Below are 24,496 nucleotides of genomic sequence, written 5' to 3'. Positions count from 1 at the left end.
AGGAACGTGGTTGGGGAAATCGGCCCTCTTGTCACAGACAATTGAATTCCAACAAATTTCACTGTCAGGATGGCACTCACAGACCCAAATCCTAGAGCTTATGACTCTGTAGTCAAAATACACCCCTGACACCTTCCCCATATGAATTATGGGCCCGTGTCACGGGCGAGAGGCTCCCACTGACCTACTTCCCTCGCGTTACAGATCAGGAGGTTGCTGACAGTGGCCAAGGGGGTTTTAACTCATATGCAAGGATTCCTGTCCATCAGTTGCAGGAAGGCTGGGCACTGGGGTGATGCCTGCCCTGTGCCAGCTCATGGGGCCCTGGCAACCTGGACAAACCTGCCAGGGCTCAGGACCCAGCGTCCACATCCCACAGACGGCCATGGCCCAGAGTCCACTGGAGTCTAGACCAAATGAAGGGAGTCGTGAGTTGGGGGACAGAGGGACCTGTCAGGAGATGAAGGCTGCCCGGGACCCCTAGAGCCGCCTGGCTGGAGAGGGGGCTACAGCCTTTGCCCCAGGGTTGGTGGCATGGACTGAGCTTGTTGTGGAGCAAGGCACATGTGGTTGGGAGATAAAGCAGCCACTGATTTTTCCATCTGTCTATTCTATTCACCACTTCTTCCATTCATTCACTCATTCGGCCTGTCACTCACGCATTCACTCAGCCAGTCATCTCCGCACCCACCATGGGCTTCAGCGAAGGCCCACGCTGGAGTCCAGCAGGTATCAGGCTCAGCTCCTCGCTGTCAGGGAACCTCAGCCCGCCGCTTCGTCTCTCCTGCCTTGCCCTGCTTATCTGTCAAATGGAACAATAAGAGTCCCTCATGGAGTTGGTGGGGTATTTAATGAGACGGTGAAGGTATTGTGTTTAGCACAGGGCCCAGCATGAAGCAGCCGGTATCAGCCACGACTGGTATCATTAGTCCTGTAATTCAGTGATGTGACAAGAGCCCTGACCTGAGGACAGGAGGCTCAAGACTTCAACTTGCTGAGCTCAGCCAAATTGTTTGCTAATCTCTCATTACCAGGTGTGACTGGGTGAGCAGTTACTACGTAGAAGGTACTGAAGAATGAAGGGGAAAGACAAGCAAGCAGGCACCTGTGGGTGGGTGTATTCATGGAGGACCACCTTGAGGAGATGACTACGAGGCTGGGTTTTGCAGAATGAGTAGGAGTTTTCCAGAGATGTAGGAAAGGGCATTCCCAGCAATGGGAACAGCATGGTTAAAACTCTGCAGGTCCGAAAGGCCTACTGGGCTCAGGAAACGGTAACTGATTCCAGATGGCCAGAGTTGGGGTGCATGTGAGAACACAGAAGAGGTAGCTGCTCGGGAAAGGCTGAGCAGCAAAGCTGAGAAGCAGCAACACCAGCCAGAGGCGCGGCTCCTGACAACCCAGCCGCTAGTTCTCCGTGCCACCGGTTCCTAAGCTCTGCTATGGGCACGGTTTATTATTGATGTTGCCTCCCTTCACTATCCAGCCACTCTGAGAGCTGGCTCTCGTGTCCCAGGAAGGTAAAATCTACATAAAGCCACACGGCTAGGAAGGGAAAGAGCCAGGATTCAAACCCAGGTCCCTATGTCTCCTCACTCAGGCCCATCCATTTCCACAGGCCTGGGCCAGGGACAGTGCGTGTGGCACAAAACTGTACGTGTGTGTGAGTGTGTACATGGATTAGAGAGGTGCGTGTGTGTGCAAATATATTCACGAGTACCTGTGAGTGTGTGTGTGGGTGTACCTACAGTGTGGTTACACATGCCTGAGGGTACAAGTGTGTTTGGGTGTATCTGGGCATTTGTGTGTACACATAGACATCCCTGTTGTGTGTACTTGCACAAATGTGCACATGCACTGAGGCTGGGTAATGCATGGTCACACCTGAGTGTGATGGGGTGCATCTCTGTGCACTTGTGTGTGCACATATGTATGTATATGTGGGCATGATCATGGCATGGGCACATGGCCGGGTGTACGCATGAGCACACATGTGTGGCTGCATTCCTTCTCATGTGTGTATTGTGTGGACATGCCTGCCATGTGTACACATACGTGTGCAGGCATGAACGCGTGCTATGGAGAGTACCTGCACATGTGCACGTGTTCCCAGCATGATTTGGGTCTCCCTGTGTGTGTCTCCTACCAACCCCTGGCAGCCTCGGCCACAATCCCCAGAGGCCGAAAAATGGAACCACCTTTTCTCTCAATGCCTCTCAAGCAAACGGCCCGACTCCATCAATACCAGGAGGACCGGGATATTTTCAGGTAGTGTTTTCATAAAAAAAAGACAGCCTCATAAAGCAGGCCAAAGCTGAAGTCATCACAACCTCGGGATTAAACACACCCGGTGCCTTGTCTCAGCGTAAGTCACACAGGTCTGATTTGGGCTGGGCTGGGGAGGCCGTGTATCGTAAATGCAGCGTGAGCTGGTCGCTTTCACCGCCGTCCATCAGGCCGGGGCAGGAGGCCTGCTCAGCAGCTCTAGAGGCAGATGCTAGCGGGCTACTGAAGGGTGGGTCAACAGGCCACTGATCGCAGGGCCAAGAAAGACAGACAGAACAAAGGGAAGCCTCCCTTTCCTGCTCCAGCCTCTGTTCCCTGCTGTGCATCTCCGAGCAGGCGTTTTGACCTCTCTGAGCCTTAGCCTTTTTATTCTGTAAAATGGGGGTCTTGGTCTCCCTTCACTGGGGGGTGGTGGGACAGGATGAGACAATGCAGAAGGGCCTGACCCTGTGCGGGGCACAGAGGAGAGCAGCTCATTACCTGTTCCTGGTGCTGTTTCCAAGAGGGGACCCGCCTGGACTACTTACTTTCTCTGAACTGATGCTGCCTCCCTGGAACCCCAACTCCCTTGAGGAAGGGGAGGGAAGTGTGCCACCACCTGGATAGCCTAGCAGCTCGGGCCAACGTCGCCCAATGCTGTAAAGGGGGCCTACAGTCAGGGCAGCCGGAGAAGGCATGTCAGCCATGCACCTGCCTCTATGTACCCCCGAACCCATCCTAACTGGTGGAGGATCTTGTACAGTGAAGGGCGATATATAGCAGCACCAGGATACCAGGCCCTTCTTTTCAGCTCCCTAGACCTCAGTTTCCCCATCTGTAAAATGGGAATCATGCAAGTACTGCCCCATAGGGCAGCTGTCTGGATTCAGTATGATGGTCCATGAAAAGCGCTGGGCATGAGACCTGACTCTCACAGGGCTCAGAGAAGGCCTGGCTGCCATTATTGTTACTGTTACTGTTACTGTTACTGTTACTGTTACTGTTATTACTACTACTATTATATCTGTCTTTCATAGATGTAATCCTATTTGCTCTTTTTTTAAATAAGTTCCTGCCTTTCCCTTTCTTCCTTCTGCCCCTTCTCCTGTCCCCATCTTATAGGTGGCTTGTGGCTTCTAGGGCCCCACTGGGCAAGAGGCTGGGTCTGGGAACAAATGCTGGCTGACGTCACTTGGAAAATTAGCCACAGTGGCATTCAAACTCTCGGACCTCAAGCTGCACCTGGGCTGGGGACCCACAAAGGGCAGGAGGGCAGGGAAGGGGTCCCTCTGAACCAATCGAATGACACCCACAGCCTGGGAAATAGAGCTGGAGTCTCCTGGCCGTGGGGGAAGCATGAGGGCAAGCTCGGGGGCCAGCCTGCGCTCAGACTCCAGCCCACCGTCTCTGAGCCTGTCTCCTCACCTACAAAATGGGGCTAGTGAGCTTCGGTCACAGCACTGTCTGCGAGTCACCCGGCAAGTCTGTACCCACTGGGTAGAGGTGGGCACACGCAGCCCACCTCCCAAGCCCAGAGGCCTCAGATGCTGGCTGGGGGTTCTGCAGCACCTCCCAGGGGCGCAGATGCTCAGGCACGGAGACAGGGGCACAAAGGGGAAGGCAGAACTTTCCGGTTTTGCCTGGTACTCAGTCCACACCACTCATGGGGCTCTGCAGTAATTTTCCCTCCACCACCCAATCTCCCTGCCCTACAGCCTCTGCACTAAAGGTTCGGTCGAGGTGAGTATGTCAAAGGTCCCGGGGCGCTTGGGACACGTGGCCCCTCTCTGCTTCATAACACAGACCAGAAGGCTCCGAAAGCCGAGGCGCCAGGGCCGGCCCTCTCCTCCTCTTTGAGAGGCCCTGAGTACCAGGCTTATGCCTTCTGTCTCCTCCCAGATGGGGGCCCCTGGGAGCTCCAGCTCCCTGCACCCCAGCTCGCTCCCGCCATGGGTCCTCTGCTCACCTTCCTCCTAACACAGAGCCCCATGTCCTCCCTACTCAGTGTCTGTCTTCTCCTTCAGCTTTGCACCTGGAGCCTCGCGGGCACTTCGCAAATAATTCTGCTTTCTCTCTTCAAACTCAAGCAGGGCTGCCGAGACGTGACTCAGTTTCTCTCTCCTCCGCTTCCTCTCCTCCCAGCCCTGTCTCATCTCTCCTTTCCGCTCACCCTTCCCCTTTCCCAGGTTCCTGGATACAGATTCCCAGCCAGGTCCCCCCAAATCCGACGTGTGTCCCAATCCCGGAGAGGCCTGGGTTCAAATCCCATCTCCTCCTCTTCCCGCCTACAGGCCTTAGGAAATTACTTCACCTTTCTGGACTTCCTTATAATAAAGTCTTTTTGCCTCATCAGATCGTTGAGAGAGTTTCATGAGAAAATTCACAAAAGCACGTAGCGTTGCACCTAGCAGGCATGCAGTACACGTTCACAGCTGTGGTGGAGGCGGCGGGGGGCCTGTTGTGATCATTGTCACCGTGACCCTGGGGCGAGGAAACGCTGGAAGGGTGAGCCAGGAAGACGGGACAGCGTGAGCAAAGCCCCTGAAGTGTAATGTGACATGGCCCCTGTGGCCAGTTCGGGGAAGGGACCACCAAGGCCCCTCAGAACTTATAAAAAAAATTATAATATCCTCAGATTCAAAGTCCCCAATGCGGTGGGAAAAGGTTGGTTTCCCCTGGGAACCAGGGAAGCACCCCTGTAAATCACACTCCGTTAAATGGAGCCGGCAGAGTTGGAAATTCCTTCCCCATCCTCTCAGTTTCCACCACGCAGCCTCCCAGGCCCCCTCGTCAGATTCCAGGCCTGGGAATGGCGAGGCCCAGTCAGCCCTGGAATGCAGGCTGCGGGGACCTGGGATCCCTCTGGAGCTGAACGTCTGGTCCTCCTCACCTTTTGCCTCCTGCAAAGGACCCAAAGTCTCAGGCAGAGCAGCCCAGGAGACTGGTTTCCCTTTTATAGTCTGTCCTGCTCCCAGCAGCCAGGCTTTGCGAGGCCCTGCTCAAGAACTTCCCATGGCTGCCCACGGCCTGCCTGCCTGCCGCCGTCCAACTACTCACGCCGACGTTCGAGGCCCTTCACAGTGGGTCCCCACCTGATTTTCTACCTCGTTTCCCCCCTTACTTCCCCAACCTCCACCCTGTACCACCCACAGACCCCGTATTTCAGCCACACCGGGTTGGGCCAGCTTCCCCGAATGCCTTCCAGTCTTTGTCTCTCCAGACCATCTGCCCATGCTGTTCCTCTGCCTGGAACCCCTTTGCTTCCTGCCTCTCCCTGGAAACCTCCTACCAGTCCTTCAAAACCCCTTTCAAATGGTGCCTTCCCAGTGAGACTGACCTGGAATCAGCCTCCTTCCTCCTCCGGCCTCCTCCACTCTGTGGACACACACCTCTGTCATCATCCATGGAATGTCACACCTAAAAGGGACTTTAGAAATCATCCAGGCCTAGTCCTAGTTCTTTTTAGCAACAGAATCTTTTGTTCAAGCACAATTTTAAAATGAAATTCCAAAGTATGACATGGGTAAAGATTGCCTCGGGTTGAAATGAGAGGAGACCACATCACTTGGGTGTCTGGGTCGTAAGTCACAGAAACGCAACTCTTGATTGCTGAAGCAACAAAAGGAACAGAGAGGATCTTTTAGCTGAAAAGTCCAAGACATCGGGTATAACTGGAAATATGTTTTGTACTTTTGTTCTATTTTGCATTGGCTTCATTCTCAGACAGGCTTTTCCCAAATCATGACCAGGATGTCCCCCAAAGCTCTAGATTCTCATGCCCCGCTCAGCCACACCAAAGGAAAGAGAGATTTCATCTAGATAGTTCCAGCAATGGTTCTAAGGAAAAGATTCATAGGCTCTGATTGGCCAGACTTGGGTCATGTGATTTCTCCAAACCAATCACTGTAGCCAGGGCAATACTAGCCAATCCTGAGTCAGAACTACTCTCTAGGGCCAGGGGTTGGGTTAACCCCTCCAGAACTACATGAACTAATGATGATAAGGGAAGAGAGATTCACCAAGGTAAAATCAGGGTGCTGGTACCCAAAAAAGGAATCCAGACAGGCTCCCCAAAACTGATGTCCACTCCACTGAATCCTCATCCCATCTTTAGCCCCTAAGACATTTTCTGAAACCCTGGCCCAGAAATGAAAACCACACATCTAGTCACTTTTTATAGAAGAAATAAATGAAGGCTCAGAGAGGGAATGAGGCTCCCCAAAAGTCACACAGCACACTCCATCATCACACTCCCAATTCCTTGAAAGTGCCACTGCCTCCTTGATGCGTCTCCTCCCGGTTGGGTCCGCGGCATCTTCATTACCAGGTTTGGCTGAAAGGATTTGTCAGTTGTCGGCTTGCTTGTCTAGCTAAATTAATGTTTTACATTTCTCCTTCAGTTTGCAAACTTTTAAAAAATTAATCCCATCATTTCAACAAGTGTAACAGCTAAATTATCATCTTTACATGATTAAGGAGCCTGCCGCGTCTTCTCTTGGCAAACACTGCGTGCACATAATTTTACTAAATGTAATAAACCAACCATAGAACTATTAATTTTGCCATGGTATTCATAACAATTAGAAACGCATGAACCTTAAAATGATAAAAACTGAATGGAATACTGAAATCGCAGGAAATCCCCAATCCTTCCTCTGCGGGCTGAAGACATGTCATGAGAAGCAGATTAGGGTCGAGAGACAGAAATTGGATGTCATTTGCCTGTTAGCGCCATCACATTCCACCCAGAAGGAGACAGACCAGGCTGGAAGCACTTGGCTAACTCAAAAAATAGTTCCTCAAAATCTAGACATCTATAAGGAACAAAACATCAGAAAAATTCCCTGCCTCTGAGAGCATCTAGTCCTGGAATAGTAATTACATGGCAAAGGCTTCATCCCCTCACTTCCCACACCCATGGCAGACATTAGTAATTGATCACCGCACCCTTTCCTGCCTGAGTCCAGACAGCTTGGCAGTCAACACAACCCTCCAAGGCAGGCATTACCAATCAATCACAAGATGATCTGATTTACCATTCCAAATGTAGTCCAATTCTAGTTTACAGGGAAAGGAAGTAGGCTGCAGAGAGGGAAATGACCTGCTCAAAGTCAAATTGAGATTCAGGACAGAGTCTCAGGTAGACGCTGGGACGCTGTGGTTTCATTACCACAGGCCGGGAGGCTGGGCCCTCATTGACAGATTGCTCCTCTGTCAGCCTCCTGAAGAAAGAGGAAGCCTTCTTTACAGACCCCAAGCAGATCAGACACCCCATCACTCCCCTCCTACCAGGCTGTTTGTCTCCTGCATTATTGGTGGCGCTTTTCTAGAGAACAGTTTGGCTGTTTGTATCATAAGCCTTCACCATCAAATATCTTCGTGCTCAGAATTCCTAGAAATTATCCCAAGAATGGAAAAGGACAAATCCCCAGAAAGCATATTCATGGTGGTATTGTTTGAAATGGAATAAAGTTGAAAATAACCTAACAATTTAAATCTGTATCTTAAAAACATTTAAAAATTAGAGATTAACACGTAAGATGATCACAAGGTTTTTTTTGTTGTTTTTGTTTCTTTGATGAAAAATGCAACTTTTCAAACAGTATAGTCTGGTGTCATTCTATAAAGAATAAACACTGGCAGGACACACACACCCCGGGCTTCCCAGGGAGTGCGCTGGACAGCCACGGAGTGTACTGTGAAGGGTGCCCGCTGGAGCTGGTTAGTGAGACATCCCTGCATATAGCTTAAGAAGTAGACATCGTTATTTACCAAAATAATAATAGTAGCTATTGGGGAGGGTGATTTCTTTTCCTTGTCTTGATTTTCTAGTATTTCTCTAATGAACATGGCTCATATATGTAAAACATATAAAATAATCCTTTCAAAACACTTTTCTGTTTGTAATCCACTCACTACCATCACATATTCTGGCTTACTTTGGGGTGAGGTGTAAGGGGGTGTATTTACAGTATGGAATAAGATTGATGGAGGACCTGTGAAGACCAGGCATCGTGCTAGGGCTGAGTCTTCATCACCACGAGTTTCTAATCGAGTGAGAGGGACAGACATCAAGTAAGTGACTTGCAAGCCACAAGTGGGCCAGAGCTGGGAGGGAGGGGTTGAGCATCCTGTCCTGGTGTGCTGTGGGGGAGACTCTGGGAGCACATTCCTAGGGATGTTCTGTGGCAGGTACTGTGCCTTGGGAACATTCTTAGACATGGAACTGAGACACCCAGACACATGCCAGAGGATGGGGCTGGGCAGCTCCTAACATGCACCTGCAGGTTGAACACTCAGCCTTGGTCACGGACTGTCTGTGACACTCCACGTTTAACCCCTCAGCACGCTTGAGCCAGCAGACCTGGGCTTGAATCCAGAACACAACTGAACCTCAGTTTTATCATCTGTGAAATGGGAAGAATCTGGGTTTCTACCTCCTGAGGATTAAATATAGTAAGACTGGCAATGTGCAATGCCAGGCTTGGAGGAAACCCATGACAACTCTGGGCTGGATCTCCAGACCCTGGGACCCACCGCGTGCCTGGGCAAGCTCCCAGCGCTTGAGACCACTTGCCCTGAGGACGTGGTTGAGCAACAGGCTGGAGCCACACACCCAGCCGCTGTGGTGTGCTAAGGTGTGTGCTGGGTGCCGGGGATGAAAAAATGGATAAAGCCCAGGCCTATCTCCAAGGGGCCCACATCCTGGGACAGGAGCGCGGAAAAGCAGATCGTTTCGATGTGTGTGGTTTCTGGGCGGAAAGGACAGCACATGCGGCTGAGGGAGGAGAGAGAAGAGAGTCCTTGGAAACAGGTGATTCAGTAGCGAGGCTGGGACGCGCACAGGTGAGGGGTGAGGCTGCAGAAGTGGGGTGGTGCTGGTGGGTTGGCAGGTCCTGACCCCATATTGCCTGGCAAACTAGCAGAGGCTTTTAGGCAAGGAGTGAGTTGTGTTTTAGAGGGGGGCCTGGGCTGCTGTGTGGAAGATGGGGTGTGGGGGCGCACATGGTCTGGGGAAGACCCTTGCAGTCATCAAAGAGAGAGGAGATGGTGACCACAGCGGGGTGGTAGCCGGGGGGATGGAGAGGCAGGTGGATTCATGAGATTTGGAAAGTAAATTCTCAAGGCCTTGGGGATGGTAGAGTCTGGGGGGAGGGGGAGAGAAGAGTTGGGGCCCTCCAGGAAAGACAGAGGTGGCCCTGTTCTGCACAGACAAGTGAGCCCCGAGGAGAGCCAGGAGGGAAAGAGAGGGAATGGTGGCTTCCATTCGAGACATGCTGAGTTCAAGGAGCATCAACAGTCCACAGTTAGACACACAGCAGCTGCTCCAGAACTAATCCTAGGACCTTGACAATCACGTCGGTCAGATGACTAAGTAACAGAGGCCCACAGAATGGACACACGCAGAAAACGAGTCTCGGGGTGTTCAGTGCAGATTCTAAAGGCTGGAGTCTAAATCCGGGAAACTGGCCAGGACGCCCTCCCTGAACCAGAGACCTCTGCTAACCGGAAGGCCCCGCTCCAGGTACAGTGGCCTGAGAACAGGAGACCTGGGCCAGTGATGGCCTCTGCTATTGGCTGATTGTGTCGCCTTGGGCGAGTCCTTTTAGATCAGTGAATCTCATGAGGTTGCTTATCAGAAATAAGACAGAGAGGGAGTGGGGGGGAGAGAGAGAGAGAGAGGGCCCTGGCCGGTTGGCTCAGTGATTAGAGTGTTGGTCCGCAGACCGAAGGGTCATGGGATTGATGTGCCTCTTTCATATGATTCTCTTTCTCTCTCTCTCTCCCTCCTTCCTTTCCACTTTCTCTCTTAGAAAAAAAAAAAAAAATCAATGTAAAAGTATCCTCGGGTGAGGATTAACAAAAAATAAACAATAACCTCAGATGACCTCAGACAGAGAGAGAGGACGTTCTCGGTGGGTGAGGGGGAAGCTGGCCAGTCACACTGTGTGTCGCTGTCCGGTTCATCGGTGGTACCCAGGTGCCAGGTGAGGGTACCCCAGCCAGCACTGTGGCCCAGCAGTCCCCGGTGCCCGATCCCTTGGTCCTGCTCCGGGAAGAGCCTGCTCAACCTCCTTGATTAAGATCCCCAGGGATGTTCGCGTCTCCATTCCTGAGGAATCGGAGGAAAATCAATGTGAACCGTGTAGTCAAAACAGCGTCGCGGGCGTCACGCCAGCCGGAGTGAACATTACCAGGGACTCCATCGTGCCCCTTATCTAGCAGTTTGTTCTCCAAAGTGAGCTCTACCCTCGCTGCGAACCCAATAAGTCTTTCCGTTTGACTCGCAACTCCACATTTTTCCTCTTTAGAAAAATGTCACCGACATTCCTCTGTTCCATTACTCTCAGTTGCCGCGGCTCTGGCCAGAGGGAAATTGCTAGTGGAGGGCAGCTTCCTGCAACCGCGCCACCGTGGCCACGCCGGGGCCCGAGCGGCGTGGGCCCTGGCTGCCAGGCAGGTCGCGCTGGAGGCAGCCCTCATGCACCTTCACCCTGAGGCCTCCTGGGCTGGTGCCACCCCAGCTCACAGGCTACAGACCCCAGAATCTGCCCCCGCCCACCCCTGGTAGACCCAGCCGGAGCCTGCAGGTCTCTGCCTTTGGGGCAGCCGACGTCCAGCTGCCAGCCCTGACCACGTCTCGCCAAGCCTGTGTGTCTCTCCTGCTCTCTCTCTCTCTCTCTGCCATTTAGGCTTCCATCAATCTTTCTCTCTCTCATTCTTTTGTACTTTTCTGTCTTTTTCTATCTCTGCTTCTTTCTTCACTCATCTCTCCATGTAAGTAATTAACAAATATATATTGAGCACCTACTATTTGCCAGGCACTGTCCAGAAGCTGATACGCAGCAGTGGGTGAGACAAAGTCCCTGAGCTCACCAGGCAGGCGGTAAACAGAGAAGCAAGTAGACAGAGCCAGGAGACTATATTCTCCAAAGATGGCCACAACGGTACCCCCTCATGCCTTTCTCCCCTTCTCCTTGACGCTGGGCAGGCCTTTGTGACCTCTGGCCCACTGTGCACAGCCAAGTGCTATTGTGTTACTTCCCAGGCTGGATCATAACAGCATCACGTGCCGTTGCTGTGTCTCCGGAAGACTTGAGCTTGGAACGCGGCCTCCATGCTGCGAGGAAGCCCAAGCAGCTCTTGGAGAGAGCCACGTGGAGAGGAAGAGAAGTTCCCGGACAATGGCCAACTTGTCGGCTGTGGGAGTGAACTAACTCGAATCTTTCAGTCCTCAAGCAAAGCAGAGACGAGCTATCTCTGCAGAGCTCTCCCAGATGGTAGATTCACGAGCCAGATAAATGATTGTTGCTGTTTCAAGCCAGTAAACTATGGGGTAGTTTGTTACACGGCAACAGATAACAAGAACCTAATAATAACTGGAGCATACAAAATAATGAAGGTAGTGATGAGTGCTGGAAAGAAAAAAACAAGGCAGATGGGGAGGTAAGGGGAGTCAAGCCAAGGAGCAGGGGGAGGTGGAACGTAGCAGAAATGGGCTCCAACCCAGCCCTGCCTGGTCCCAGTGTCCAAGATGTGTGTTTGTTCTCCAACACCGTGGACATGTTGGAAACCTGTCCATTAAAGAGGGAGGAGCCTTAGAGGAGGAGCCAATCTCAATCCCAGAATAAGAATTCCAACCAAAAAGCCCCTCAGCTTTTGCTTACATACTTCCAGCGATAGAGAGATCACTCCCTAACAAGGCAGCTACTGGAGCAGCTCTGGCTATGAGACCCGGCTGCCTTCTATCGAGGGACGTCTGCCTCCCTGCACTGCCTTTGGAGCCATGTGGACACATGACAGGGACTCGTGTACCCCTGACCACCTCTAGCTTCTCCCGAATTCAGGGTGGTCCTTAGAGAAAGGCACCAGCCACTCTGAATATATTCTGAGAGGGATGAGCCATAGCCAGGGAAGGCTTCTGCTATCATACAAGGGTGGGGGTAATGGAGGACATGTGGCACCGTGTTTGCAGAATAAGACTCTGAGCCTAAGTCACCAAGCCTCTGAAATTGTAGCAAATTCATGCCCACATTTTCAACGAACTTTTTTTGAAAAAACAGTATACAAGAGGGCTCTGACCTCCACCCCACCCCACTCCAAAATGTGAATGACTCCTGAAATAAAAGCTTAAGTTTAGAGTCATGAAGAGTTTGAGCCCTTTCCACAAGCCACCCACTTGCTGTGTGACCTCAGGCAAGTCACCAACCCTCTCTGAGCCTTAAAGTCAAATCAGTGAGGCCTCCAGCAGCTTTTCCCCACTCCCCTGGTTTGTTTGCCTCCAGCGTGATCTCAGCCCTAACCATCAGAGAGCCCCTTCCTCTCTGATGATCTACTTAATATTTTTTTTCTAAATTGACATTTTTCTTTTTCTTCAAGTTATTTTGAAAAGAAATGTTTTATTACCACCTTAAAGGGAAAACAGCATTGTAGAACATAAATGAAAAGGAGCCATAAAAATGAAAAAAGAAAAAAAACCAGCGCTGCTAACTTAGAGACAGTACTTTGCCCTCCCTGCCCCTCAAGATGCTACAAAGGATTAGCCAGCCTTGGAGAGAAGTGTTACAGACACATTAGCACCCAACTGAGACTTTTCCCTGGTGTGTCCAGGTTGAAGGAGAGTTAAAAGGGAGTCCCTTTCTTACTGCCTGGTTTGGGCTGTTTAATGTCCTCTGCCCACAGCAGCATCTCTTCTGTGCAGGTCGTCCAGCCGCTGGAAGTCCTGAAGTCCTGACCTACGGTGACCCGGGCAGGCAGGAGACGGTCTAGCAAGTTCTGACAATGGCTTTCAGCCCAAGTTCCCCACTGAGCAGTCAGGGCAGGGACAGGAGATCCCCAAACTGCAGAAAGCGAAAAAGGGAGACCTCGGCACTGGCTTCTTGGGAGCAGTGGGAATGTGTCACCCGGAGGATCACCACAGGCCTCACAAACACAGGACACCAACCAGCATGGCTGCAGCCCAGGCCCCAAAGGACATGGGAGCAGCAAAGAGCTCGGAGAGGGTCAAGCAGAGCTGCCCATTCAAAGGGCATTTCCCCACCGCACCCCACCCCCGCCACACACACACACACACACACGCACGCACACACACGCACACACACACGCACACACACACACGCACACATGCACGCACACGCACACTCTGAGTCTCAATTTATAGGTCATATGTCCCTGAGCTAGTGTCCTCACCAATTTGAGCCTGAGTGTCCCCCCTGTGCCTCAGTTTCCCCTCAGTACAGAACCAACTTATCCATCAGGCATGGTAGTCACAGAGACTAGGGCCCACAATAGTTTTAATGAGCTTTAAGAATATTTTCATTTCTTTTAAAATCGGGGAGGGGGGAAGAGAACTTTTTGAAGACAATGGTTTAATATATAAAATTAATATTTTCATCTTTATACCAACAGAGTCATACATGTAATTTTTAGTATTCCTAATGGGAAAGGGTCCCCACACAAGGAAGAGGATGGCAGCAGCTGCGGGGCGTCCTGGGCCCGGGACCTGGCACCTGCCCGTGTTCCGCAAACACTTCTGTTGCTTTCTCGTCTGTTCTCTGAGGGGCAAGAGCACAGACTCAGAAGCCAGGACATGGAAACTGCGCTGGGTCCTGTCCTCTCCCTGCGACCTTTGGAAGCTGTCGCTGGCTGGCCTCAGTTTCCCCAGCTGTACCCTGAGAGTCCTGGAGTCTGGATCCTCTTCCTTCCCTCCCCTGGGGGGCCGTCCAGCAGCAGTGAGACAGCCCCCCCTTCAACTCATCTCGTCTTCCAGTCGGGTAAATATTACAGGTTCAGACAATAACTGTGGCTTCTCTCTTCTTGTTTATTTTTCTAATTCCCGGATGTTTGATCTGGCCCAGGCCCAGCCCCCAGTGTTTGCACTTGGTCAGCTCTGATTCCTGCTCTCGGCACCGGAGCTCCCTGTAGGCACCGGTGAGACTTCTCCCAGGGGGTTCCTGGGCACGTCCTGGGCCAGGGAAGCCTCCTAATGAAGCCAGCTTGCGAGGCAGAATCCCAGCTACTGCTTCCTGAGGGCCTGCTCTGTGTCTGGTGCTGTTCCAGGCCCGGGACTCTGCTGGAAAGATCAGAGGCGTCCTTGGGGAGCGTGCTCCATTCCCAGTGCAGAGGGGAAGGCAGATACTGAATACGCATGCCTGGGGGCTGCAGGTGTAATGGGTGGGTAGCTAGGAAAAGCAGGGGGAGGGCAAAGAAAACCCTATGCAGGCAAATTCAAATGAGTTAGCCAAGGTCCCACTAGAGATCAGTGATGTCTGAGCTGAGCCTTGACAAATGGATAGGTGTCAATTAGGAGATTGGGAGGGAAGGGCGTCCTAGGCAGGTGGAACAGAGTGTGCAAAGTCAAGGTCTTTCACCCCACTGAGGAAGGTCATCCTCGTTTTCCAGGTGAGGAAACTGAGGCTCAGAGAGGTCCGGAGCTGGTAAGAGCAGAGGCCTGCCTGGTTGCAGAGGCAGCCCATCACCCCTACTCCATGCTCCTCCCCTCCCCAAACACCCTGCCACCTCTCCGGCTTCACTGGAGGAAAAGGTCAGAACGCAGATCATGCGGTAGGAGCGGTTTTAGGGTCTCCAAAGAGGCTGTTACCTCTGTGTAAAAGGAACTGCGAGAGCCTCGAATTCCACCATCAGAGCTGTGACGGCTAGTCATCTATAAAACGTGACTCCCCAGGGGCCCGGGGCCCAGTGCTGTCCTCAGAAGGAACTCAGGTGGGGAAACTGAGGCTCGGGCAGCTGAAGCGCTTTGCCCACGGTCACCCAGTGTCAGGGACAGAGACATGCCGCTCCCAAGGCTGAGCCCCTGAGCCCCAGTCCTGTCTGCAGGCCTGACACCTCCTCCCGCCGCTCAGCTCGGCCCCAGCCCCCTCCAGGCTCTTCCCCCAGGACAATGGAGCCTTTCACAACCAGACAAAAGGAAAAGTTTAAAAGGCGAGAATTATGTTTCCACCATAGCAAAGGGGGTGGGGTGGGAGTCTGCTGGGGAGTGGGCTGGGAGGAGCTGACGCCTCTGCAGAAATGGACGGTGTATATTTATTCATGTCTGACACAACACAATTTGATTTTCCACATAAAAGATCAAATAATATTTCAGTTACAGTTAATTACACACCCCGAAAGCACATCAAAAGGACGGTCTGCGTCCCCCCAGCCTGGCTTCACTGCGCCGCGTGCGCCCAGATTTCACGCCCAGCTTCTCAGCGTCTGTGGCTCAGGAGCTCCGAGGCTCAGGGCCAGATGGGCCTTTGAGGCTGGGCCAGGGGATCAAGGTGCCTCCTCAGCCCTCAGGCCTCTCTCTGGGATCCCAGGATGGTCTCATTCCCAACTGATGCCTTGTCTCCCCACCAAAATAGTAGCCCTGGTGACAATTCTCCCCCTGAGGAGAACACTCAACCCAGCAGGCAAGGAGGAAGCAGGGTGGGCATTACTATACCCATTTTTTAGATGAGGAAACTGAGGCCCAGAAAGGTGAAGCTCACACAGCCTAGAAGTGGCCGGGCAGGGATTTTAACGAATCTGATTCATTTCAAAGAAACTGCCTTTTCTGATATATCCATACCGTGTTGGAAAAGGGTCCTGAGTCACTTTTGTGTTGTTGGAGGTGAAGGCCTACAAACTGCACGTCAGGTTGTTTTTGTATTGTGTTTGTTGAATGAATAAGTGATTGGATAAAGGAGAAAGAATGAGACTGTGGATGTGGAGGGAGAGAAGGGAGGATGGGAAAGAGAGAAGAAAGGAATCTGGTTTCACCTCCGTCATGGTGGAGGCGTTCTTTCTCCCAGGGGCTCTGCTGACCGACAAGCTGCAGGGCAAATAACTCTGGGGACACAGGAGCAGAGTGCAATTGGAGGGACGCCTGAGCCTCTGAAGTGTGACCTTGGGGGAGCGTCGCCTTCTCAGAGCCTTAGCTCGCCCTGCAGTGCTTCTCAGAACACTCGCTTGACAAAGTGCTTGAGAAAATTCTGGAGTCTGAGAATCAAGGAATCTTAGAATCAGAATATTCATGTAATAAACCTGTAGAACCTGAAGGTGATGGGATCTTAAAATCATCAAATCAAAAAGTTTAAGAGCAGGGAGAGACTCCTAGCTGGTGTCTTCTGCAGTGCCATCGGGAGGCCCAGAGAGGGTCTGTGCTCTGCCCAAGATTGCACAGCAGGTAAGGCTGAGCTGCCCCGGACCATGGGGGCAGTGGTGTGTGTGTGTGGGGGGGGGGTCAGTGTGCCCTGCCTTCCGTCCAGGTTGAGGAGAAGCTGCCAGTGTCCCTGGCATTTTGTGTCGTGGAAAAGGGAGTCAGGATGGGTTAGACTCAGAGTTTGTCAGAGGTAGGGTCACCACACACATATACACCCCTGTGTCACCAGGGTGCTAGGTGACAGAAATCTGCCATCAGAGCTGCCTTCGGAGTACCTGGGGAGGGCTCTCACCTGCTGCTCCCAGTGGTGACAACAGTGCCCTGGGAGACCGGGGCACAAAGATGACGGCCGGGAGCCCCAAGAAAAGGGGGACCTAGATCTGCTCAGATGGTAGATTTGCCAGAAGGAGAGAAGACCCCAAATGCAGCTCCTTCTTCTCCATCCCCAGAGCCTGGAACAGCCTGGGGCCTGGAGCTGGAGGCGGGGTTTGATCAGGGGTCACTACACACTGGGTCACGCAGGGCCAGCCACTTCCCCTCTCTGAGCCCACACTTCTCTTCCGTGGGCACGGGGCTGCGGGAGGCTCAGAGGAAGCAGCCTCACTGGTAAAGGTTCCCGCGGTGGGCACTGGGGGGACTGGGGCTGCAGGGGCCTGGCAGGAGGCAGGGGCATAGGGAGGGCAGGAACTATTCTGGGCCCCTCTCCCTTCACACCCATGCACCCCAAGGCCCAGATGTCAAACGACCATCCTGTTTGCCAGGCAAAGATGTTTCCTGTGCAGCCAAGCTGAGCCCACCCAGTGCCACCACAAGCCCTTCCCAGAAGCCTTCACTCCTCAGCCACCAAGGGACACAGCCCACGTGCCCCCTGGCTCCCACTGCTCTTCTCAACTGCCACCTCCCTCCAGCCTCATTCCCTCTGTCCAAACAAGAGTCAAACAGTCCGACGTCACAAGACTGAGACCATCAATAAATTAGATCCAGCATGGAAGACCTGGCACATGGTAGGCTCCCGATGCCCACCTGCGGCATGACTGCACACAACAAGCCTAGAGAAAAGGGGGGATCAGAGTGATGGTGGGTGATTACCCCGGAGTCATTCTGTGGGCTCTCAGCCTTGACCTCAGCACACTGTTCTACACACAGTGGGTGCCTTGGGGAGGGGGCGGCTGGCCTCTCCCTTGTCACCATTTATTTGTTGCTTTGCACATAGTCTGTGCTTCGCAAGTATTTATTGGATGGGTGAATGGAAGGATGGATAGACGGACAGACAAAAGAGTGGATGGATGGATGGATGGATGGATGGATGGATGGATGGATAGATGGATGGATGGATGGGAGACTGGATGGATGGGTAGCTGGAAACAAGAATGGGTGGATAAATGAATGAATGAGTGGATGAATAAAAAGAGAGAGATGAAGGGTGAAAAAACAACTCTTTGCTACAGGACTCAGCAGCCCTAGATTCAAGTTTGCCACTTCAACGTAGTCCATTGTGTGGCCTTGGTTAGTGGGGCCACCCTTTCCGAGCTTGTTTCCCCATTTGTCAAATGAGCACCATGACTCTGCCCTGCCGGCTCCCTGGGAGGGCTCGTGAGCTAGTGGGCATTACTTTCTGAACTGTAAAGTGCCCTGCCCTGGGCCGGCAGTGGCCAGTCCTGGGCTTCTTGGAGAAGGAGGAAGAGTGGAGAAGCCCTTGGGCAGGGCAGCCTAGCAGGCGATGGAGGCATGGAGGACCAACACCCTGGCTGGCTCTAATCCAGTGTGGCTGCCCCTCTAGTAAAATTTTACAGCCTCTGATAACAAACAGGCAGAGAGCTGCTAGTGGCAACTCACTGCAAATGTATGGCTCACCTTTTCCCTTCTAGCCCTCCCTTCCTTGACCCAACTCTCGCCTAAACTGGGGTCCCAGGGCTTGGCCATGGAGACCTGAGCCCCTCTGTGGGGCAAGGTAGGAAGGGCTGAATTAGAAGCTAGAAGAAAACCTCAAGGTGATGGCAGTGAGCTGATAAACCTGGATTTGAGAAGCATTTGCTTGGCAAGGTTGTGCAAGAGACTGAGTCACACTCTGCATTAGGTTACAAAATTGTCTGTTATCTAAGGTCCCATTGGGGAAGATGGGAATGTGGCTATAGTAACCACAGTTGCCTCTTTCAGTCACTGAACACGTCTGTTCTGTCTCACCACAGGGCCTTTGCACATGTTGTTTCCTCTGCCAAGTGCACCTTCTCCTCAAATTATGATTTGCTTACTTAACCAAGCATGCATGTGTGGATCGGACACATGTAGATATACGTGTGCATGAGACATATGTAAATGAGCATGTTCTTGACTAACACGTACCTGGCACACATGTGGGCATGTGAAGATGATCGGCATGATCTCATGGACAGGAGAACCAGGGGACTGTTGTGAGGGGACATGATGTGCAGCAAATACTGGGTGTGGCCACATGTGGCTGAAAGAAAGGGCAGAGTTATTGAGGGGGGAGGCACTGCAATGGCCTATTCCTGCATTAGCCCATGAACTTGACATGGGGGTACTTGCATTATCCCCATTTCATGGAGGCAGAAACTGAGGCACCAGGAACTCGCTGGAGAATCTGAACCCTGAGCTAAGAGTTTGTAACCTTCAGGGAAGTGGAGGGGCTGGCTGTCCGAGAGGGAGCATGGAGCGTGCCAGGGGGCACCAAGAGCAAGCTCGGTGTGGGGGGACCCGGTGGACCAGGTGACTACAGAAGTGCGGGCGGGGACAGAGGACAGGGAGGGAGAGAAGAGCCAGACACAGTGAGAGCCCGGGAGGTCTGGCAGGCAGAGCTGTGTGGCGCCCCCGCCAGGCTGGGAACGTGGCCTCGGACCGATGACTTCTGAGGGCGGCCCTTTGGGGCGCGGCGGCAGGCGTGGTAGCCTCCTGCGGCTGATTTATGGGTGCTCTCCGCCCTCCGCGCGGCAACCAGCCGGCACGGCCCCGGATCTGTTATTGATGAACTTTGCGAGCCGGCTGATTAACTGCGTCGCCCGTGGCGGCGGTGCGGCTGAGCCGGGCCTGACCGCCGGCCAGCGCCAGGGGGGCCGCGCCGCCTCGCGGGTTGGAGAGAGCGGGCAGGGTGCTGTCTGGCAGCATCTCAGCTGCCTCGGTCCCAGCCCCCGTGTGAGGCCTGCTGGGATCTAGCCGGGACCCTCAGCAACCTGTTGTGTGACCTTGGGCCAGCTGCTTAATCTCTCTGGGCCCCAGGATTACCTAGAATAGCCCCAGGGAACGGGACTGGACCAGATGACTCCCCATACTGGCTCATCAATGAGGCCTGAGTTCCAGTCCCTGCGTCGTCACCTCGTGGCTGTGTGGTCTGGATCAGGGATTTGACCCCCCACCTACTCCGCCCCTGGAACCTCCCTTTGTTCACTGGAAAAGTGTAATAAAATCGGACTGGTGGGGTCGAGGTGAGAATTCAAACTGCTCGCCGGACTGTGCACAGGTCCTGTGTGGAGCAGGTGTCGTGCAGAGCGGAGGGACCTCTGAGCAGCAACCTTCTGCGCCCGCGCCTGCCATCATCTGGGACTTGTGGGGGCTCAACACCTTCTGTTCTCCTGCAGGGATGAGCCCAAGCTGGTGGGCACCCAGAGGAGGGCGTCCGGGTTTTCAGGACCATTTCCTGAGCACCTGGTGTTACATCAACACAGACACGCCACCATCATAGCCCAGATAAAGGCTCCGAGGGGAGAAAAGCAGCGAGGAGAGGTGGGAGGACCTTGACTCAGGTTGGGAGGTCGAGGAAGGATTCTTGCAGACAGCTGAAGTAGCGGCCGGAAGCATCAGGCAAGAGTGGGCGGAATGTTCCAGGCAGAGGGAACAGCTAGAGCAGAGAGGTAGGGAGGAGGTGGGCAGGTCTGAAAGATGAGCAGGGAGCTGCACACCTGAGCAGTGGAGCCAGCGAGGGGAACGGAGCCAGACACAAGAGTCCATGGTCGGGTCAGGATTTGAACCCAGGACTAGGGCATGGGAAAGTACCCAGAGAGGCTGTCAGGAGTCCCTGCCCCACACCTGGCCAGGAGGCTCAGTAGCTGTCTCGTCCCTCCTCCTGGCTCCCGTCCCCAGCATGACTTCTGTGAACTTCATCTCTCTTCTCCCTTCCCCCACCTCTCCCGGATTCCTGTGTCATGAGAGAGACACTCTTGGATGGCAAGGCAAGACCCCGAACCTGTCCTCAGTTTACAAACGAGGAAACCAAGTCTCAGAGAGGGCAAGCAACCTGTCCGAGGACACACAGCTAAACCATCCCATGAGCCCTCCTCTGGGTAGGTACAAGGCAGGGGAATAGCACTCCCCTCCAGCCCCTCCCCCAGGCCCGTGGGCTTATTTCTGAGCATCTCACCTATCGGCCACTGGGGGGTAGAGTGGTCTTTCTCCAATTTCTCAGACAAGGAACTAGGCTCAGAGGAGCCCAGATCCCTAGACTCAGAACTGGTTTGAGGAGAAAGAGGGGGTTGAATTTCAGTGGTTGTCATATTTTACTCAATTCGTGCAATGTTTATTTTGTGTTGTAGATTTTTTTTCCTTTGAGTCCCCACCACCACTACCACCGCCACAAAGATGCTGGGGTTTTGGTGTAGGTAGGTTGAGTCCATTACAGCTATTTAACTCTTTTCCTGTTTAACTCTTTGGGGTGAACACTCAGGAGTTGAAGTGAAACGGAAGTGAAGCAAAGAAACAGACAGAAGGAGGGAAAGAGGGAGACAGAAAGCAGAGACGCAGAGTAAGAGAGATGGAGATAAAGACCAAGAGAGACAGAGAGCCTGGCAGAGCCAGAGGCGGGAGGGGGGCACCGAGGGCAGAGAGGGCATTTGAGCCCGGGGGAGCTGAGGGCAAGGATGGGGAGGAAGCCCCGTTTCCATCCCTGGGAGCAGAGAAGCCAGCACCTGGCTGCCCAGGCGGGGCCCTGGGCCATTGGTCAGCGAGGCCCAATGGAATCCTTGGCTTTAGGGAACACCCTTAAATTTCTTTATAAATTCTGCCTCCTCCCTCCCTAGAGCTAAGTCTCTGTAGAGACAGTGGAAATGGAGCCAGATCAGAGCAAGGATTTCCCTGCCAGATGCTTCCTCTGCGCAAAATAACACCTCCAGCCCCCCCACAGTCATCGGGGCTCCTGGCGGGTGCACAGGGGGCTTGGAAACAAGCGGTTCCCGGGTGCTGAGAAATCACAGCCCCACCGGTCCTGCTGGGGTCCGGGGTGCAGGTCTCTTCAGATCATGGTGACATTCTTTAGGAAAAGACAGAGAAGCCACAGGGCAGTGACCCCAGCCACTGTGGGACTGGGGGGCTGCCACGTGATCCTCGATGAATCGCCTTCCCTCTCTGGGCCTCCCCTGTGTCCCTCTGTGAGCCAGGAGGTGCTTTGCAAAGGGAAGCCGTATTATTATTCCTGTGCGTAGCGTTGTTGTTGTTTGAAAAGAAGACTAAAAGCACAGTGGTTAAGGTCACACATGTGGCACTTCCCAGCTGTGTGATTGTTGGGCAAGCGCCTTTCCTCTCTGAGCCTTGGTTTTCACGTCTGTAAAATGGGCGGCCGCAGTGGGGCCCTTCGAGGAGCTAATAAGTTAGGGAGTCCGTGCTCATGGAAACCGGGTAGACAGTAGGCGCTCGGTCACGTTGCTGTGCTTCTTTCCCTCTGTCCTTCTGCACAGCAGACACAGCTGGCCTCCTGCCAAACACCGCCGCCCCTGGGCTGTCAGCTCCCCTCCCCCCTCCCAAAAACACCTGTGCAGACTCCCTTTCCGGCCTCATGGAATGAAAATTATGTGAAGAGGCCCACGCTTCTCTCTTGCAGACAAAGACCAAAAAATAAAAATTCCAAACTGTCCCAGGAGGCAGCTGGAGGCTGAGGAAAGACTGAAGCCAAGACCCGTCGCCCTGGGCACGCGGGCTGGTGCTCTGGGACCCCAGTGCGTGCTGGCAGCTGCCCCAGAACCAGGCAGTGGTCCTGGGTCCGGGTCCCCGTGTACTGGGAGAGAAAGCCGAGGCCCCGAGCGCAGAGGCCAGTGGCCCCGAGTTGCCTCCCGCAGTGTAAGGATGTCGAAGGATAACAAGGGGTGACCAGGAGGGGATGAAAAAGGCTTTCGCTCCTTCTGGACTGGAAAGTTCTGGGCAGGAAAGCAGATGCTCCAGCGTGGGCGGGGCTCTTCACAGACAGTGAGACAAACGGCCTTGAACGTCAGGGCGAGACACACGCTCATGGTTCTCGTCCATGTCTCCTGATCACGGCACGAAAGCCTCCCCTGGGGCTGCCGTGTCTCAAACGTGGAACGGAGAGGGAGCCCGAGCCAGCCGCTGAGGCCCGCTGGACACTGACCTTTCTAATGCAATGGTTCTTTTTCATTTACAGCAAATTTTTAATTCGAAATAGTGATAGAACATTTCCTCTTGAAACAAAAAGGAAATTCTTAGAACACACCTGCAGACAAGGTGTGGATTAGGCAACAGCAAAGGAGGGGTGGCGGTTTGGGAAGCGGGTTTTTTCCCAGTTCAATGGGGGACTGGTAGCTTTGGGGCCTCACCTTCCCCAGGAGGATGCCCACACATGCCCACTCACCAGCCATGGGCTGACGTCTGGTAGGTGTCTGCCCTGCAGCCAGGGCTGGGCGCCAGCCCGACACTGCAGTGCAGCGGGTGTGCTCTGCACACCAGAGCTCATTCCAACAGGGCAAGCGATAGCTGAGAGATCGAGGGACGGGGCAGGGTGGGAATGCGGATGAGAGAGTGGATGGAAGGCCTCCCGGGGAGATGCTGGGTTTTTGTTTTTTGGGTTTTGGGGGTTTTTTTGGTACATGTCCCTAGCGGGAACCAAACCCAGGACTCTCTGGTCTGCAGGCCAACGCTCCAACTGCTGAGCCAAACTGGCCAGGGCTGGGTTGTTGTTGTTTTTTTACTACTTACCCGAGGATATTTTTCCATTTATCTTCAGAGAGTGGGAGGGGAAGAGAGAGAGGGAAACATCGATGTGAGAGAGACACATCACTTGGCTGCCTCCCAAACAACCCAACCAGGGCCAGGGACCGAACTACAACCAAGGTCCATGCCCTTGACTGGAATCGAACCTGCGACTCAGTGGTCCGCGGGCCGACGTTCTAACCGCTGAGCTGAACTGGCCAGGACAGAGATACTGTTTTTAAGTAGGCTACATTGAGAGCTGAGGAGACAGCAGAGGCAGGAAAAGGCCACCCTCTGGGAAGGATGGAGGGGGCGGGGGTGGGGCAGCGGGAAATGAGGCAGGCAGGCCCCAGCCACTCAGCATCAGGAAGGTCCCGGGAAGGATTTGGGGGTCTGTTCTGTGCTCAGTGGGGCAGCCACTGGATTGTGTTTATCTTGTTTTGTTTTGTGTGTGTTTTAATCAGGAGAGTAACTTGCTCCAATGTGAGTTTTAAGAAGGCCCCCCTGAGCCCTGGCTAGTTTGGCTCAGCGGTTGAGCGTTGGCTTGTGGACCGGAGAGTCCCGGGTTCGGTACCCGCTAAGGGCGCATACCACAAAAATAAATAAATAAAAATAAATGAGATGTTTGTGTTTGCCCTGGCCAGTTTGGCTCAGTGGTTAGAGTGTCGGCCTGCGGTCCTGAGAGACCCGGGTTCGGTTCCCGCTAAGGGCACGTACCTCGGTTGCAGTTTGTCCCTGGCCCTGGTCGGTTGTGCGGGTGGCAGCCACTCGATGTGTTCCTTTCGCATCGATGCTTCTCTCTCTCTCTCTGTTCCTCTCTCTCCCTCCCACTCTACCTGAACAAAAAATGGAAAAATGTCCTCGGGTGAGGATTAAAAAAAATAATAAAAAAAAAAAAAAAAAGAAGGCCCCCCTGGCCACTGCTTGGACAATGGACTGAAGGGGTCACAGTGGAGAAGAGGTCAAGAAGACAGTGGTGTTGACGGGGTGGGGAAAGCAGGGTGCAGAAATGCGGTCACGTCAGAGAGGGTTGGGTGATTTGTTTGTACATTTATAGATATTGAAGAAGCATCTGCTCTGTGCCAGATACCACACTGGGTACCAGGGAGACAAGGAACCCTGTCCTCATGGGGCTGACTGTCTGGGGGGTGTAGACATCACACT

Source organism: Molossus molossus, unplaced genomic scaffold, assembly GCF_014108415.1.
Source record: "Molossus molossus isolate mMolMol1 unplaced genomic scaffold, mMolMol1.p scaffold_m16_p_22, whole genome shotgun sequence".
Lineage (NCBI taxonomy): Eukaryota > Metazoa > Chordata > Mammalia > Chiroptera > Molossidae > Molossus > Molossus molossus.
Note: the sequence above shows the minus strand (reverse complement) of the source record.